This window comes from Triticum dicoccoides, chromosome 6A (assembly GCF_002162155.2).
Source record: "Triticum dicoccoides isolate Atlit2015 ecotype Zavitan chromosome 6A, WEW_v2.0, whole genome shotgun sequence".
Classification (NCBI taxonomy): Eukaryota; Viridiplantae; Streptophyta; class Magnoliopsida; order Poales; family Poaceae; genus Triticum; species Triticum dicoccoides.
The window spans coordinates 8,353,309-8,372,747 of NC_041390.1; positions in this window are offsets into that span (position 1 = coordinate 8,353,309).

Below are 19,439 nucleotides of genomic sequence, written 5' to 3' on the forward strand. Positions count from 1 at the left end.
GTAACCAAGTTATCGGCAACTGGCGGAAGCCATATGGTTGTCGCTTTATTGTATGCAATGCAATTGCGCTGTAATGCTTTACTTTATCACTAAGCGGTAGCGATAGTCGTGGAAGCATAAGATTGGCGAGACGACAACGATGCTATGATGGTGATCAAGGTGTCACGCCGGTGACGATGGTGATCACGACGGTGCTTCGAAGATGGAGATCACAAGCACAAGATGATCATGGCCATATCATATCACTTATATTGATTGCATGTGATGTTTATCTTTTATGCATCTTATCTTGCTTTGATTGACGGTAGCATTTTAAGATGATCTCTCACTAACTATCAAGAAGTGTTCTCCCTGAGTATGCACCGTTGCGAAAGTTCTTCGTGCTGAGACACCATGTGATGATCGGGTGTGATAGGCTCTATGTTCAAATACAACGGGTGCAAAACAGTTGCACACGCAGAATACTCAGGTTATACTTGACGAGCCAAGCATATACATATATGGCCTCGGAACACAGAGACCGAAAGGTTGAGCGTGAATCACATAGTAGATTTGATCAACATAGTGATGTTCACCAATGAAACTACTCCATCTCACGTGATGATCGGACATAGTTTAGTTGATTTGGATCACTTGATCACTTAGAGGATTAGAGGGATGTCTATCTAAGTGGGAGTTCTTAAGTAATATGATTAATTGAACTTAAATTTATCATGAACTTAGTCCTGGTAGTATTTTGCAAATTATGTTGTAGATCAATAGCTCGCGTTGTTGCTTCCCTGTGTTTATTTTGATATGTTCCTAGAGAAAATTATGTTGAAAGATGTTAGTAGCAATGATGCGGATTGGATCCGTGATCTGAGGTTTATCCTCACTGCTGCACAGAAGAATTATGTCCTTGATGCACCGCTAGGTGACAGATCTATTGCAGGAGTAGATGCAGACGTTATGAACGTTTGGCTAGCTCAATATGATGACTACTTGATAGTTTAGTGCACCATGCTTAACGGCTTAGAATCGGGACTTCAAAGACGTTTTGAACGTCATGGACCATATGAGATGTTCCAGGAGTTGAAGTTAATATTTCAAGCAAATACCTGAGTTGAGAGATATGAAGTCTCCAACAAGTTCTATAGCTAAAAGATGGAGGAGAATCGCTCAACTAGTGAGCATGTGCTCAGATTGTCTGGGTACTACAATCACTTGAATCAAGTGGGAGTTAATCTTCCAGATAAAATAGTGATTGACAGAATTCTCTAGTCACCATCACCAAGTTAGTAGAACTTCATGATGAACTATATTATGCAAGGGATGACGAAAACGACTCCCGAGCTTTTCATGATGATGAAATCAATGAAGGTAGAAATCAAGAAAGAGCATCAAGTTTTGATGGTTGACAAGAACACTAGTTTCAAGAAAAAGGGCAAAGGGAAGAAGGGGAACTTCAAGAAGAATGGCAAGCAAGTTGCTACTCAAGTGAAGAAGCCCAAGTCTGATCCTAAGCCTGAGACTAAGTGCTTCTACTACAAAGGAACTGGTCACTGGAAGCGGAACTACCCCAAGTGATTGGCGGATAAGAAGGATGGCAAAGTGAACATAAGTATATTGATATACATGTTATTGATGTGTACTTTACTAGTGTTTATAGCAACCCCTCAGTATTTGATACTAGTTCAGTTGCTATGAGTAGTAACTCAAAACGGGAGTTGCAGAATGAACAGAAACTAGTTAAGGGTGAAGTGAAGATGTGTGTTGGAAGTAGTTCCAAGATTGATATGATCATCATCGCACACTCCCTATAATTTCGGGATTAGTGTTGAACCTAAATAAGTGTTATTTGGTGTTTGCATTGAGCATGAATATGATTTGATCATGTTTATTGCAATACGGTTATTCATTTAAGTTAGAGAATAATTGTTGTTCTGTTTACATGAATAAAACCTTATATGGTTACACACCCAATGAAAATGGTTCATTGGATCTCGATCGTAGTAATACACATATTCATAATATTGAAGACAAAAGATGCAAAGTTAATAATGATAGTGCAACTTATTTGTGGCACTGCCGTTTAGGTCATATTGGTATAAAGCGCATGAAGAAACTCCATGCTGATGGGATTTTGGAATCACTTGATTATGAATCACTTGATGCTTGCGAACCATGCCTTACGGGCAAGATGACTAAGACTCCATTTTCCGGAACAATGGAGCGAGCAACAGATTTGTTGGAAATCATACATACTGATGTATGTGGTCCGATGAATATTAAAGCTCGCGACAAGTATCATTATTTTCTGACCTTCACAGATGATTTAAGCAGATATGAGTATATCTACTTGATGAAACATAAGTCTGAAAAGTTCAAAGAATTTCAGAGTGAAGTGGAGAATCATCGTAACAAAATAAAAGTTTCTACGATATGATCATAGAAGTAAAATATTTGAGTTACGAGTTTGGCCTTCAGTTAAAACAATGTGAAATAGTTTCACTACTCACGCCACCTGAAACACCACAGTGTAATGGTGTGTCCGAACGTCGTAACCGTGCTTTATTAGATATGGTGCGATCTATGACGTCTCTTACTGATTTACCGCTATTGTTTTGGGGTTATGCATTAGAGACAGCTACATTCACGTTAAATAGGGCACCATCTAAATCCGTTGAAACGACACCGTATGAACTATGGTTTGTCAAGAAACCTAAGCTGTCGTTTCTTAAAGTTTGAGGTTGCAATGCTTATGTGAAAAAGTTTCAACCTGATAAGCTCAAACCCAAATCGGAGAAGTGCGTCTTCATAGGATACCCAAAAGAAGTTTGGGTACACCTTCTATCACAGATCTGAAGGCAAGACATTCGTTGCTTTGAATGGATCCTTTCTAGAGAAGGAATTTCTCTCGAAAGAAGTGAGTGGGAGGAAAGTAGAACTTAATGAGGTAACTGTACCTGCTCCCTTATTGGAAAGTAGTTCATCACAGAAATCTGTTCCTGTGACTACTACACCAATTAGTGAGGAAGCTAATGATGATGATCATGTAACTTCAGATCAAGTTACTACCAAACCTCGTAGGTAAACCAGAGTGAGATCCGCACCAGAGTGGTACGGTAATCCTGTTCTGGAAGTCATGTTACTAGACCATGACGAACTTGCGAACTATGAGGAAGCGACGATGAGCCCAGATTCCACGAAATGGTTTGAGGCCATGAAATCTGAGATATGATCCATGTATAAGAACAAAGTATGGACTTTGATGGATTTGCCCGTTGATCGACAAGCCATAGAAAATGAATGGATCTTCAAGAGGAAGACGGACGCTGATAGTAGTGTTACTATCTACAAAGCTAGAATTGTCGCAAAAAGGTTTTCGACAAGTTCAAGGTGTTGACTACGATGAGAGTTTCTCACTCGTATCTATGCTTAAGTCTGTCCGAATCATGTTAGCAATTGCTGCATTTTATGAAATCTGGCAAATGGATAAAACAAAACTGCATTCCTTAATGGATTTCTTAAAGAAGAGTTGTATATGATGCAACCAGAAGGTTTTGTCAATCCTAAAAGTGTTAACAAAATGTGCAAGCTCCAGCGATCCATCTATGGACTGGTGCAAGCATCTCGGAGTTGGAATATGCACTTTGATGAGATGATCAAAGCATATAGTTTTATACAGACTTGCGGTGAAGCCTGTATTTACAAGAAAGTGAGTGGGAGCACTACAACATTTCTGATAAGTATATGTGAATGACATATTGTTGATCGGAAATAATGTAGAATTATTCTGCAAAGCATAAAGGAGTGTTTTGAAAGAAGTTTTTTCAAAGAAAGACCTCGGTGAAGCTGCTTACATATTGAGCATCAAGATCTATAGAGATAGATCAAGACACTTAATAAGTTTTTTTCCAATGAGTACATACCTTGACAAGATTTTGAAGTAGTTCAAAATGGAACAGTCAAAGAAAGAATTCTTGCCTGTGTTACAAGGTGTGAAATTGAGTAAGACTCAAAGCCCGACCACGGCAGAAAATAGAATGAGAATGAAAGTCATTCCCTATGCCTTGGCCATAGGTTCTATAAAGTATGCCATGCTGTGTACCAGACCTATTGTATACCCTACACTAATTTTGGCAAGGGAGTACAATAGTGATCTAGGAGTAGATCACTGGATAGCGGTCAAAAATATCCTTAGTGGAATAAGGATATGTTTCTCGATTATGGAGGTGACAAAAGGTTCATCGTAAAAGGGTTACGTCGATACAAGTTTTGGCACTGATCCGGATGACTCTTAGTCTTCATCTGGATACATATTAAAAGTGGGAGCAATTAGCTAAAGTGGCTCCGTGCAGAGCATTGTAGACATAGAAAATTGCAAAATACTTACGGATCTGAATATGGCAGACCCGTTGACTAAACTTCTCTCACAGGCAAAACATGATCACACCTTAGTACTCTTTGGGTGTTAATCACATAGCAATGTGAACTAGATTACTGACTCTAGTAAACCCTTTGGGTGTTGGTCACATGTCGATGTGAACTATGGGTGTTAACCACATAAAGATGTGAACTATTGATGTTAAATCACATGGTGATATGAACTAGATTATTGACTCTAGTGCAAGTGGGAGACTGAAGGAAATATGCCCTAGAGGCAATAATAAAGTTATTATTTATTTCCTTATTTCATGATAAATGTTTATTATTCATGCTAGAATTGTATTATCCGAAAACATAATACTTGTGTGAATACATAGACAAACTAAAAGTCACTAGTATGCCTCTACTTGACTAGCTCGTTAATCAAAGATGGTTATGTTTCCTAACCATAGACATGTGTTGTTATTTGATTAATGGGATCACATCATTAGGAGAATGATATGATTGACATGACCCATTCCATTAGCTTAGCACCCGATCGTCTAGTATGTTGCTATTGCTTTCTTCATGACTTATACATGTTCCTATGACTATGAGATTATGCAACTCCCGTTTGCCGGAGGAACACTTTGTGTGCTACCAAACATCACAACGTAACTGGGTGATTATAAATGAGCTCTACAGGTGTCTCCAAAGGTACATGTTGGGTTGGCGTATTTCGAGATTAGGATTTCTCACTCCGATTGTCGGTGAGGTATCTCTGGGCCCTCTCGGTAATGCACATCACATAAGCCTTGCAAGCATTGCTACTAATGAGTTAGTTGTGAGATGATGTATTATGAAACGAGTAAAGAGACTTGCCGGTAACGAGATTGAACTAGGTATTGAGATACCGACGATCGAATCTCGGGCAAGTAACATACCGATGACAAAGGGAACAACGTATGTTGTTATGCGGTCTGACAGAAAGATCTTCGTAGAATATGTGGGAGCCAATATGAGCATCCATGTTCCGCTATTGGTTATTGACCGGAGACGTGTCTCGGTCATGTCCACATTGTTCTCGAACCCGTAGGGTCCGCACGCTTAAGGTTTCGATGACAGTTATATTATGAGTTTATGCATTTTGATGTACCGAAGTTTGTTCGGAGTCCCAGATGTGATCACGGACATGACGAGGAGTCTCGAAATGGTCGAGACATAAAGATTGATATATTGGAAGCCTAAATTTGGATATCGGAAGTGTTCCGGGTGAAATCGGGATTTTACCGGAGTACCGGGAGGTTACCGGAACCCCCCGGGAGGTATATGGGCCTTAGTGGGCTTTAGTGGAAGAGAGGAGAGATGGCCAGGGCTGGGCCGCGCGCCCCTCCCCCCTAGTCCGAATAGGACAAGGAGAGGGGGGCGGCGCCCCCCTTCCTTCTCTCTCTCCTCTTTCCCCCTCCCGAATCCTACTCCAACTAGGAAAGGGGGGGGGGAATCCTACTCCCGGTGGGAGTAGGACTCCTCCTGGCCGGCCGCACCCCCCTTTGATCCTTTATATACGGAGGCAGGGGGCACCCCTAGACACACAAGTTGATCCACGTGATCATATTCTTAGCTGTGTGCGGTGCCCCCTTCCACCATAATCCTCGATAATATTGTAGCGGTGCTTAGGCGAAGCCCTGCGACGGTAGAACATCAAGATCGTCACCATGCCGTCGTGCTGATGGAACTCTTCCCCGACACTTTGCTGGATCGGAGTCCGGGGATCGTCATCGAGCTGAACATGCGCTAAAACTCGGAGGTGCCGTAGTTTCGGTGCTTGATCGGTCGGGCCGTGAAGACGTACGACTACATCAACCGCGTTGTGCTAACGCTTCCGCTGTCTGTCTACAAGGGTACGTAGATCATACTCTCCCCTCTCGTTGCTATGCATCACCATGATCTTGCGTGTGCGTAGGAAATAATTTTGAAATTAGTACGTTCCCCAACAGAAGGCTCCACACCTTCCCTTTTCATGTGAATTTAATGATAATGAAACTTTGGCTTCTTATGCTAGAGGTATATATGACTACTATGATGTGGAACAAATGGAAGAATTTGTTGCTTTTAAGGGTGCTTATGAAATTGAATCTTTGTTTGAAAAGTATGAATCTTTTGATGATGATGTTTATAGGCCTGAAAATTTAGCTATCCTAAAATATTGCTATGATAATTATGAATATAATTCCTATATTAATGCGCTTATTGAGAAAGTCTCTGCTGTCCAAGAAGAGACTACTATTTTGCAGGAATATATGGAGGAAGAAGTTGATGAAACTGTGAGCTCATTGGATGAAAAAGATAAGGAGGAGAGCGAAGAACAAAAGGAGGAAGAGCGGATTGATCACCCATGCCCACCTTCTAATGAGATTAACTCTTCAACTCATACATTGTTTAATTCCCCTTCATGCTTACCGAAGGATGAATGCTATGATAATTGCTATGATCCCGTTGATTCTTTTGAAATATCCCTTTTTGATGATACTTGCTATGCTTGTGGCCAAGATGGCAATATGAATTATGCTTATGGAGATGAACTTGCTATAGTTCCTTATGTTAAACATGAAATTGTTGCTATTGCACCCACACATGATAGTCCTACACTATATCGGAGAAGTTTGCCCTTATTGAGGATTATATTGATGGGTTGCCTTTTACTACTACACACGATGATTTTGATAGATATAATATGCATGTGCTTGCTGCTCCTACTTGCAATTATTATGAGAGAGGAACTATATCTCCATCTCTCTATGTTTCCAACATGGTAAAATTGCAAGAAACTATTTATACTATGCATTGGCCTTTACTATGTTCTTTTATGACATGCCTATGCATAGGAAGAGAGTTAGACTTCGTTATTGCATGATATATGTTAGTTTGTGCTCACTGTTGGGGAACGTAGCAGAATTTTAAAATTTTCTACGCATCACCAAGATAAATCTATGGAGTCATCTAGCAACGAGGGAGAGGGGACTGCATCTACATACCCTTGTGGATCGCGCGCGGAACCGTTCAAGAGAACGGGGTTGATGGAGTCGTACTCGTCGTGATCCAAATCACCGATGACCTAGCGCGGAAGGACGGCACCTCCACGTTCAACACACGTACGGTTGGGAAGACGTCTCCTCCAGCTTGATCCAGCAAGGGAGAAGGAGAGGTTGATGAGGATCCAGCAGCACGACGGCGTGGTGGTGGAAGCAACAGTGATCTCGGCAGGGCTTAGCCAAGCTCAGGGAGAGGGAGGAGTGTCACGGGAGGGAGAGGGAGGTGCCAGGGGCTAGGGTGCGACTGCGCTCCCTCCCCCCACTATATATAGGGTCCCTAGGGGGGCGCCGGCCCTAGGAGATCCAATCTCCAAGGGGGGAGGCGGCCAAGGGGGTGGCTTGCCCCCCAAGCCAAGTGGGGCGCCCCCACCCCTAGGGTTTCCAACCCTAGGCGCAGGGGGAGGCCCAAGGGGGGCACACCTGTAGGGGAACGTAGTAATTTATAAAATTTCCTACGCACACGCAAGATCATGGTGATGCATAGCAATGAGAGGGGAGAGTGTTGTCCACGTACCCTCGTAGACCGAAAGTGGAAGTGTTATGACAACGCGGTTGATGTAGTCGTACGTCTTCGCGACCCGACCGATCAAGCACCGAAACTACGACACCTCCGAGTTCTAGCACACGTTCAACTCGATGACGATCCCCGGACTCCGATCCAGCAAAGTGTCGGGGAAGAGTTCCGTCAGCACGGCAGCATGGTGACGATCTTGATGTTCTACCATCGCAGGGCTTCACCTAAGCACCGCTACAATATTATCGAGTATGGTGGAGGGGGGCACCGCACACGGCTAAGAGAACGATCACGAAGATCAACTTCTGTGTCTAGAGGTGCCCCCCTGCCCCCGTATATAAAGGATCAAGGGGGAGTGCGGACGGCCCTAGGAGGAGGTGCGCAGGAGGAGTCCTACTCCTACCGGACTCCCCGCTTTCCCTAGTTGGATTAGGACTTGGGGGGAAGGAGGAGAGGGAAGAAAGGAAAGGGGGGGGGGCGCCGCCCCCCTCCTTGTCCAATTTAGACTTAGGGGGGAGGGGCACGCGGCAGCCCCTAGGCCTCCTCTCCTCTTCCTCCACTAGGCCCATTAAGGCCAATTAGGTTACTGGGGGGTTCCGGTAACCTCCCGGTACTCCGGTAAAATGCCGTTTTCACTCGGAACACTTCCGATGTCCAAACATAGGCTTCCAATATATCAATCTTTATGTCTCGACCATTTCGAGACTCCTCGTCATGTCCGTGATCACATCCGGGACTCCGAACAAACTTCGGTACATCAAAATATATAAACTCATAATGAAACTGTCATCCTAATGTTAAGCGTGCGGACTCTACGGTTTCGAGAACAATGTAGACATGACCGAGACATGTCTCCGGTCAATAACCAATAGCGGAACCTGGATGCTCATATTGGCTCCTACATATTCTACGAAGATCTTTATCGGTCAGACCGCATAACAACATACGTTGTTCCCTTTGTCATCGGTATGTTACTTGCCCGAGATTCGATCGTCGGTATCTCAATACCTAGTTCAATCTCGTTACCGGCAAGTCTCTTTACTTGTTTCGTAATACATCATCTCGCAACTAATTCATTAGTTGCAATGCTTGCAAGGCTTATGTGATGTGCATTACCGAGAGGGCCCAGAGATACCTCTCCGACAATCGGAGTGACAAATCCTAATCTTGAAATACGCCAACCCAACATGTACCTTTGGAGACACCTATAGAGATCCTTTATAATCACCCAGTTACGTTGTGACGTTTGGTAGCACACAAAGTGTTCCTCCGGCAAATGGGAGTTGCATAATCTCATAGTCATAGGAACATGTATAAGTCATGAAGAAAGCAGTAGCAACATACTAAACGATCGGGTTCTAAGCTAATGGAATGGGTCATGTCAATCACATCATTCTCCTAATGATGTGATCCTGTTAATCAAATGACAACACATGTCTATGGTTAGGAAACATAACCATCTTTGATTAACGAGCTAGTCAAGTAGAGGCATACTAGTGACGTTTTAGTTTGTCTATGTATTCACACATGTATTATGTTTCCAGTTAATACAATTCTAGCATGAATAATAAACATTTATCATGAAGTAAGGAAATAAATAATAACTTTATTATTGCCTCTAGGGCATATTTCCTTCAGTCTCCCACTTGCACTAGAGTCAATAATCTAGTTCACATCGCCATGTGATTTAACATCAATAGTTCACATCACCATGTGATTAACACCCATGGTTCACATCGTCATGTGACCAACACCCAAAGGGTTTACTAGATTCAATAATCTAGTTCACATCGCTATGTGATTAACGCCCAAAGAGTACTAAGGTGTGATCATGTTTTGCTTGTGAGAGAAGTTTAGTCAACGGGTCTGCCACATTCAGATCCGTAAGTATTTTGCAAATTTCTATGTCAACAATGCTCTGCACTAAGCTACTCTAGCTAATTGCTCCCACTTTTAATATGTATCCAGATTGAGACTTTGAGTCATCTGGATCAGTGTCAAAACTTGCATTGACGTAACCTTTTACGACGAACCTTTTGTCACCTCCATAATTGAGAAAACATATCCTTATTCCATTAAGGATAATTTTGACCAATGTCCAGTGATCTACTCCTAGATCACTATTGTACTCCCTTGCCAAAAAGGGGTAGGGTATACAATAGGTCTGGTACACAGCATGTCATACTTTATAGAACCTATGGCCGAGGCATAGGGAGTGACTTTCATTCTTTCTCTATCTTCTGCCGTGGTCGGGTTTTGAGTCTTACTCAACTTCACACTTTGTAACATAGGCAAGAACTCCTTCTTTGACTGTTCCATTTTGAACTACTTCAAAATCTTGTCAAGGTATGTACTCATTGAAAAACTTATCAAGTGTCTTGATCTATCTCTATAGATCTTGATGCTCAATATTAAGCAGCTTCACCGAGGTCTTTCTTTGAAAAACTCTTATTCAAGTATCCTTTTATGCTATCCAGAAATTCTATATAATTTCCGATTAGCAATATGTCATCCACATATAATATCAGAAATGCTACAGAGCTCCCACTCACTTTCTTATAAATACAGGCTTCTCCAAAACTCTGTACAAACCCAAATGCTTTGATTACACTATCAAAGCGTTTATTCCAACTCCGAGAGGCTTGCACCAGTCCATAAATGGATCGCTCGAGCTTGCACACTTTGTTAGCTCCTTTTGGATCAACAAAACCTTCCGGCTGCATCATATACAACTCTTCTTCCAGAAATCCATTCAGGAATGCAGTTTTGACATCCATCTGCCAAATTTCATAATCATAAAATGCGGCAATTGCTAACATTATTCGGACAGACTTAAGCATCGCTACAGGTGAGAAGGTCTCATCGTAGTCAATCCCTTGAACTTGTCGAAAACCTTTTGCGACAACTCGAGCTTTGTAGACAGTAACATTACCGTCAGCGTCAGTCTTCTTCTTGAAGATCCATTTATTCTCAATTGCTTGCCGATCATTGGGCAAGTCAACCAAAGTCCACACTTTGTTCTCATACATGGATCCCATCTCAGATTTCATGGCTTCAAGCCATTTTGCGGAATCTGGGCTCACCATCGCATCTTCATAGTTCGTAGGTTCATCATGATCTAGTAGCATGACTTCCAGAACAAGATTACCGTACCACTCTGGTGCGGATCTTACTCTGGTTGATCTACGAGGTTCAGTAGTAACTTGTTCTGAAGTTTCATGATCATCATCATTAGCTTCCTCACTAATTGGTGTAGGTGTCACAGAAACCGGTTTCTGTGATGTACTACTTTCCAATAAGGGAGCAGGTACAGTTTCCTCATCAAGTTCTACTTTCCTCCCACTCACTACTTTTGAGAGAAACTCCTTCTCTAGAAAGGATCCATTCTCAGCAATGAATATCTTGCCTTCGGATCTGTGATAGAAGGTGTACCCAACATTTTCTTTTGGGTATCCTATGAAGATTTACTTCTTCGATTTGGGTTTGAGCTTATCAGGATGAAACATTTCCTTATAAACATTGCAACCCCAAACTTTAAGAAACGACAACTTTGGTTTCTTGCCAAACCACAGTTCATACAGTGTCGTCTCAACGGATTTATATGGTGCCCTTTTTTTGTGAATGCAGCTGTCTCTAATGCATAATCCCAAAACTATAGTGGTAAATCGGTAAGAAACATCATAGATTGCACTATATCCAATAAAGTACGGTTATGACGTTCGAACACACTATTATGCTGTGGTGTTCCAGGTGGCATGAATTTGTGAAACTATTCCACATAGTTTTAATTGAAGACCAAACTCGTAACTCAAATATTTGTCTCCGCGATCAGATCGTAGAAACCTTATTTTTCTTGTTACGATGATTTTCACTTCACTCTGAAATTCTTTGAACTTTTCAGATGTTTCAGACTTATGTTTCATCAAGCAGATATACTCATATCTGCTCAAATCATATGTGAAGGTCAGAAAATAACGATACCCGCCGCGAGCTTCAACACTCATCAGATCGCATACATCAGTATGTATTATTTCCAATAAGTCAGTTGCTTGCTCCATTATTCCGGAGAACGGAGTCTTTAGTCATCTTGCCCATAAGGCATGGTTCGCAAGCACCAAGTGATTCATAATCAAGTGATTCCAAAATCCCATCAGCATGGAGTTTCTTCATGCGCTTTACACCAATATGACCTAAACGGCAGTGCCACAAATAAGTTGCACTATCATTATTAACTTCGCATCTTTTGGTTTCAATATTATGAATATGTGTATCACTATGATCGAGATCCAATGAACTATTTTCATTGGGTGTGTAACCATATAAGGTTTTATTCATGTAAACAGAACAACAATTTATTCTCTTACTTAAATGAATAACCGTATTACAATAAACATGATCAAATCATATTCATGCTCAACGCAAACACCAAATAACACTTATTTAGGTTCAACACTAATCCCGAAAGTATAGGGAGTGTGCGATGATGATCATATCAATCTTGGAACCACTTCCAACACACATCATCACTTCACCCTTAACTAGTCTCTGTTTATTCTGCAACTCCCGTTTCGAGTTACTAATCTTAGCAACTGAACTAGTATCAAATACTGAGGGGTTGCTATAAACACTAGTAAAGTACACATCAATAACATGTATATCAAATATACTTATGTTCACTTTGCCATCCTTCTTATCCGCCAATCACTTGGGGTAGTTCCGCTTCCAGTGACTAGTCCCTTTGTAGTAGAAGCACTTAGTCTCAGGCTTAGGACCAGACTTGGGCTTCTTCACTTGAGCAGCAACTTGCTTGATGTTCTTCTTGAAGTTCCCCCTTTTCCCTTTGCGCTTTTCTTGAAACTAGTGGTCTTGTCTACCATCAACACTTGATGTTTTTACCGATTTCTACCTTCGTCAATTTCAGCATTACGAAGAGCTTGGGAATCATTTCCGTTATCCCTTGCATATCATAGTTCATCACGAAGTTCTACTAACTTGGTGATGGTGACTAGAGAATTTTGTCAATCACTATTTTATCTGGAAGATTAACTCCCACTTGATTCAAGTGATTGTAGTACCCAGACAATCTGAGCACATGCTCACTAGTTGAGCGATTCTCCTCCATCTTTTAGCTATAGAACTTGTTGGAGACTTCATATCTCTCAACTCGGGTATTTGCTTGAAATATTAACTTCAACTCCTGGAACATCTCATATGGTCCATGACGTTCAAAACGTCTTTGAAGTCCCGATTCTAAGCCGTTAAGCATGGTGCACTAAACTATCAAGTAGTCATCATATTGAGCTAGCCAAATGTTCATAACGTCTGCATCTGCTCCTGCAATAGGTCTGTCACCTAGCGGTGCATCAAGGACATAATTCTTCTATGTAGCAATGAGGATAAACCTCAGATCACGGATCCAATCCGCATCATTGCTACTAATATCTTTCAACACAATTTTCTCTAGGAACATATCAAAATAAACATATGAAAGCAACAATGTGAGCTATTGATCTACAACATAATTTGCAAAATACTACCAGTACTAAGTTCATAATAAATTTAAGTTCAATTAATCATATTACTTAAGAACTCCCACTTAGATAGACATCCCTCTAATCATCTAAGTGATCACGTGATCCAAATCAACTAAACCATGTCCGATCATCACGTGAGATGGAGTAGTTTTCAATGGTGAACATCACTACGTTGATCATATCTACTATATGATTCACGCTCGACCTTTCGGTCTCCAGTGTTCCGAGGCCATATATGTATATGCTAGGCTCGTCAAGTTTAACCTGAGTATTCCGCGTGTGCAACTGTTTTGCACCCATTGTATTTGAACGTAGAGCCTATCACACCCGATCATCACGTGGTGTCTCAGCATGAAGAACTTTCGTGATGGTGCATACTCAGGGAGAACACTTATACCTTGAAATTTAGTGAGAGATCATCTTATAAAGCTATTGCCGAACTAAGCAAAATAAGATGTATAAAATAGAAACATCATATGCAATCAAAATATGTGACATGATATGGCCATGATCATCTTGCGCCTTTGATCTCCATCTCCAAAGTACTGTCATGATCTCTATCGTCACCGGCATGACACCATGATCTCCATCATCTTGATCTATATCAATGTGTCGTTACATGGTCGTCTCGCCAACAATTGCTCTTGCAACTATTGCTAAAGCATAGCGATAAAGTAAAGCAATTATTTGGCACTTGCATCTTATGCAATAGAGAGACAACCATAAGGATTTTGCCAGTTGCCGATAACTTCAACAAAACATGATCATCTCATAGAACAACTTATATCTCATCACGTCTTGACCATATCACATCACAACATGCCCTGCAAAAACAAGTTAGACGTCCTCTACTTTGTTGTTGCAAGTTTTACGTGGCTGCTACGGGCTTAGCAAGAACCAATCTTACCTACGCATCAAAACCATAACGATAGTTTGTCAAGTTGGTGCTGTTTTAACCTTCGCAAGGACCGGGCGTAGCCACACTTAGTTCAACTAAAGTTGGAGAAACTGACACCCGCCAGCCACCTGTGTGCAAAGCACGTCGGTAGAACCAGTCTCGCGTAAGCGTACGCATAATGTCGGTCCAGGCCGCTTCATCCAACAATATCGCCGAACCAAAGTATGACATGCTGGTAAGCAGTATGACTTATATCACCCACAACTCACTTGTGTTCTACTCGTGCATATACAATCAACACATAAAACCTAGGCTCGGATACCACTGTAGGGGAACGTAGTAATTTCAAAAATTTCCTACGCACACGCAAGATCATGGTGATGCATAGCAACGAGAGGGGAGAGTGTTGTCCACGTACCCTCGTAGACCGAAAGCGGAAGCGTTATAACAACGCGGTTGATGTAGTCGTACGTCTTCGCGCCCCGATCGATCAAGCACCAAAACTACGGCACCTCCGAGTTCTAGCACACGTTCAACTCGATGACGATCCCCGGACTCCGATCCAGCAAAGTGTCGGGGAAGAGTTCCGTCAGCATGACGGCATGGTGACGATCTTGATGTTCTACAGTCATAGGGCTTCGCCTAAGCACCGCTACAATATTATCGAGGAGTATGGTGGAGGGGGGCACCGCACACGGCTAAGAGAACGATCACGAAGATCAACTTGTGTGTCTAGACGTGCCCCCTGCCCCCGTATATAAAGGAGCAAGGGGGGGGGTGCGGCCGTCCCTAGGAGGAGGCGCGCAGGAGGAGTCCTACTCCTACCGGGAGTAGGACTCCCCCCTTTCCCTAGTTGGATTAGGACTTGGGGGGAAGGAGGACAGGGAAGAAAGGAAAGGGGGGGGCGCCGCCCCCTCCTTGTCCAATTCGGACTTGGGGGGGGGGCGCAGCAGCCCCTAGGCCTCCTCTCCTCTTTCTAAACTAGGCCCATTAAGGCCCATTAGGTTACCAGGGGGTTCCAGTAACCTCCCGGTACTCCGGTAAAATGCCGTTTTCACTCGGAACACTTCCGATGTCCAAACATAGGCTTCCAATATATCAATCTTTATGTCTCGACCATTTCGAGACTCCTCGTCATGTCCGTGATCACATCCGGGACTCCGAACAAACTTCGGTACATCAAAATATATAAACTCATAATAAAACTGTCATTGTAACGTTAAGCGTGCGGACCCTACGGGTTCGAGAACAATGTAGACATGCCCGAGACATGTCTCCGGTCAATAACCAATAGCGGAACCTGGATGCTCATATTGGCTCCTACATATTCTACGAAGATCTTTATCGGTCAGACCGCGTAACAACATACGTTGTTCCCTTTATCATTGGTATGTTACTTTCCCGAGATTCGATCGTCGGTATCTCAATACCTAGTTCAATCTCGTTATCGGCAAGTCTCTTTACTCATTTCGTAATACATCATCTTGCAACTAACTCATTAGTTGCAATGCTTGCAAGGCTTATGTGATGTGCATTACCGAGAGGGCCCAGAGATACCTCTCCGACAATCGGAGTGACAAATCCTAATCTCAAAATACGCCAACCCAACATGTACCTTTGGAGACACCTGTAGAGCTCCTTTATAATCACCCAAATGTGTTGTGACGTTTGGTAGCACACAAAGTGTTCCTCCGACAAACGGGAGTTGCATAATCTCATAGTCATAGGAACATGTATAAGTCATGAAGAAAGCAATAGCAACATACTAAACGATCGGGTGCTAAGCTAATGGAATGGGTCATGTCAATCACATCATTCTCCTAATGATGTGATCCCGTTAATCAAATGACAACACATGTCTATGGTTAGGAAACATAACCATCTTTGATTAACGAGCTAGTCAAGTAGAGGCATACTAGTGATGTTTTAGTTCGTCTATGTATTCACACATGTATTATGTTTCCGGTTAATACAATTCTAGCATGAATAATAAACATTTATCATGAAGTAAGGAAATAAATAATAACTTTATTATTGCCTCTAGGGCATATTTCCTTCAGCACCAGCCCACTAGGGGCTGGTTCCCCTCCCACTTCAGCCCATGGGGCCCTCCGGGATAGGTGGCCCCACCCGGTGGACCCCCGGGGCCCTTCCGGTGGTCCCGGTACAATACCGATTACCCCCGAAACTTTCCCGATGGCCGAAACTTGACTTTCCTGTATATAAATCTTCATGTGACGCCCCCGATTCAATCGTACACTAATCATGCACGCAAATGTGTACGATCAAGATCAGGGACTCACGGGAAGATATCACAACACAACTCTACAAATAAAATAAGTCATACAAGCATCATAATACAAGCCAGGGGCCTCGAGGGCTCGAATACAAGTGCTCGATCATAGACGAGTCAGCGGAAGCAACAATATCTGAGTACAGACATAAGTTAAACAAGTTTGCCTTAAGAAGGCTAGCACAAACTGGGATACAGATCGAAAGAGGCGCAGGCCTCCTGCCTGGGATCCTCCTAAACTACTCCTGGTCGTCGTCAGCGGGCTGCACGTCGTAGTAGGCACCTCCGGTGTAATAGTCGTCGTCGACGGTGGCGTCTGGCTCCTGGACTCCAGCCTCTGGTTGTGACAACCAGAATGCAAGGAAAGGGGAGAAAAAGGGGGAAGAAAGCAACCGTGAGTACTCATCCAAAGTACTCGCAAGCAAGGAGCTACACTACATATGCATGGATATATGTGTAAAGGAGGCCATATCAGTGGACTGAACTGCAGAATGCCAGAATAAGAGGGGGATAGCTAATCCTGTCGAAGACTACGCTTCTGGCAGCCTCCGTCTTGCATCAAGTATAAGAGAGTAGATTGAAGTCCTCCAAGTATCATCTCCAAGTAGCAACTCCAAGTAACAACTCCAGTAGCATCTCCAGCAGCATCGCTGTAGCATAATCCTACCCGGCGATCCCCTCCTCATATCCCTGAGGTAGAGCGACCACCGGTTGTATCTGGCACTTGGAAGGGTGTGTTTTATTAAGTATCCGGTTCTAGTTGTCATAAGGTCAAGGTACAACTCCAAGTCGTCCTGTTACCGAAGATCACGGCTATTCGAATAGATTAACTTCCCTGCAGGGGTGCACCACATAACCCAACACGCTCGATCCCATTTGGCCGGACACACTTTCCTGGGTCATGCCCAGCCTCGGAAGATCAACACGTCGCAGCCCCACCTAGGCTCAACAGAGAGGCCAGCACGCCGGTCTAAACCTAAGCGCACAGGGGTCTGGGCCCATCGCCCATAGCACACCTGCACGTTGCGTACGCGGCCGAAAGCAGACCTAGCCTAGTGGCGTTCCAGTCCAATTCGGCGCGCGCCGCTCCGTCGCTGACGTCTGAAGTGCTTCGGCTGATACCACGACGTCGGGATACCCATAACTACTCCCACGTAGATGGTTAGTGCGTATTGGCTCGTAGCCGACTCAGATCAAATACCAAGATCTCGTTAAGCGTGTTAAGTATCCGCGAACGCCGAACAGGGCCAGGCCCACCTGTCTCCTAGGTGGTCTCAACCTGCCCTGTCGCTCCACCACAAAGTAACAGTCGGGGGCCGTCGGGAACCCAGGCCCACCTCTACCGGGATGGAGCCACCTGTCCTTTCAGCCCCCTCGTCAGAATCACTTGCGGGTACTCAATGAGCTGACCCGAGTTTAGTCACCATCTGTATAGTATGTATGTATGTATAGTATATACCCGTGATCACCTCCCAAGTGATCACGGCCCGATAGTATAGCAAGGCAGACTGACAAGAATGTAGGGCCAATGATGATAAACTAGCATTCTATACTAAGCATTTAGGATTGCAGGTAAGGTATCAACAGATGTAGCGACAATGTCAGGCTATGCATCAGAATATGATTAACGAAAGCAGTAACATGCTACACTACTCTAATGCAAGCAGTATAGAGGAGAATAGGCGATATCTGGTGATCAAGGGGGGGGGGGCTTGCCTGGTTGCTCTGGCAAGAGAGAGGGGTCGTCAACTCCGTAGTCGAACTGGTCAACAGCAGCGCCGGTCTCGTAGTTTACCGGAGAGAAGAGGGGGAAGAAATAATGAATACAGAGCAAACAAAGCATCACAAAATATAACAAGGCAATACGCGGTGTTCGGTGTGCCCTAACGCGGTAGTAGGTTATACCGGTGAAGGAGGGAAAACATCCGGGAAAGTATTCCCGGGGTTCCGTGTTTCCGGGCAGAGGAGCCGGAGGGGGAAAGTTGCGGGTTCGATAGGTTAGGGGGGTGTGGCGGACGAACGGACTGCGTATCCGGATTCGTCTCGTCGTTCTGAGCAACTTTCATGTTGGAAATATTTTAATCCGAGTTACGGATTAAAAGATATGATTTTCTAAAGATTTTATTAATTTCTGAAATTTAATTAATTATTTAATCCAACATTATCCAGAATAGTAAATGATGACGTCAGCAGGACATCAGAGTGATGTCAGCAGTCAACGTTGACCATTGACCTGGTCAACCTGTCAGGTGGGTCCCACCTGTCAGGGGCTGTTACCTAATTAACTACTGTTTCGTTAATTTAATTATCTAATTAGATTAATTTAAACAGGATTAATTAATTTAGTTAATAATTAATTAATTAATTAAATTCATTTTTATTATTTGTTTTACTTATATATTTATTTATTATTATTATTATTATTATTATTATTATTATTATTATTATTTTTGAAACCATATTATTATTATTATTATTATTATTTCTTATTTCATTTTCGTTCACAGGGGGGGTGGGCCCCGTTTGTCTGAGGCACAGAGGCCTTGCGGGTCGGGCGTGCGGGCGTAGGGGCGGGCGCCGGCCCGAGCCAAAGGAGGCGCTGGGGCAACGGGGGCAGCGGCGAGGTGCGCTGGGCGCAGCGGGCGCCCGCACTGGATGCAACCAGTCAGGGCCACGACGAGAGAGGGGGGGTTTCGCCGGCGTGGTAGTGGCGAGGCCACGGCGGGAAAAATGGGAGGAGCAGGGCGCGGTCGCCGGTACG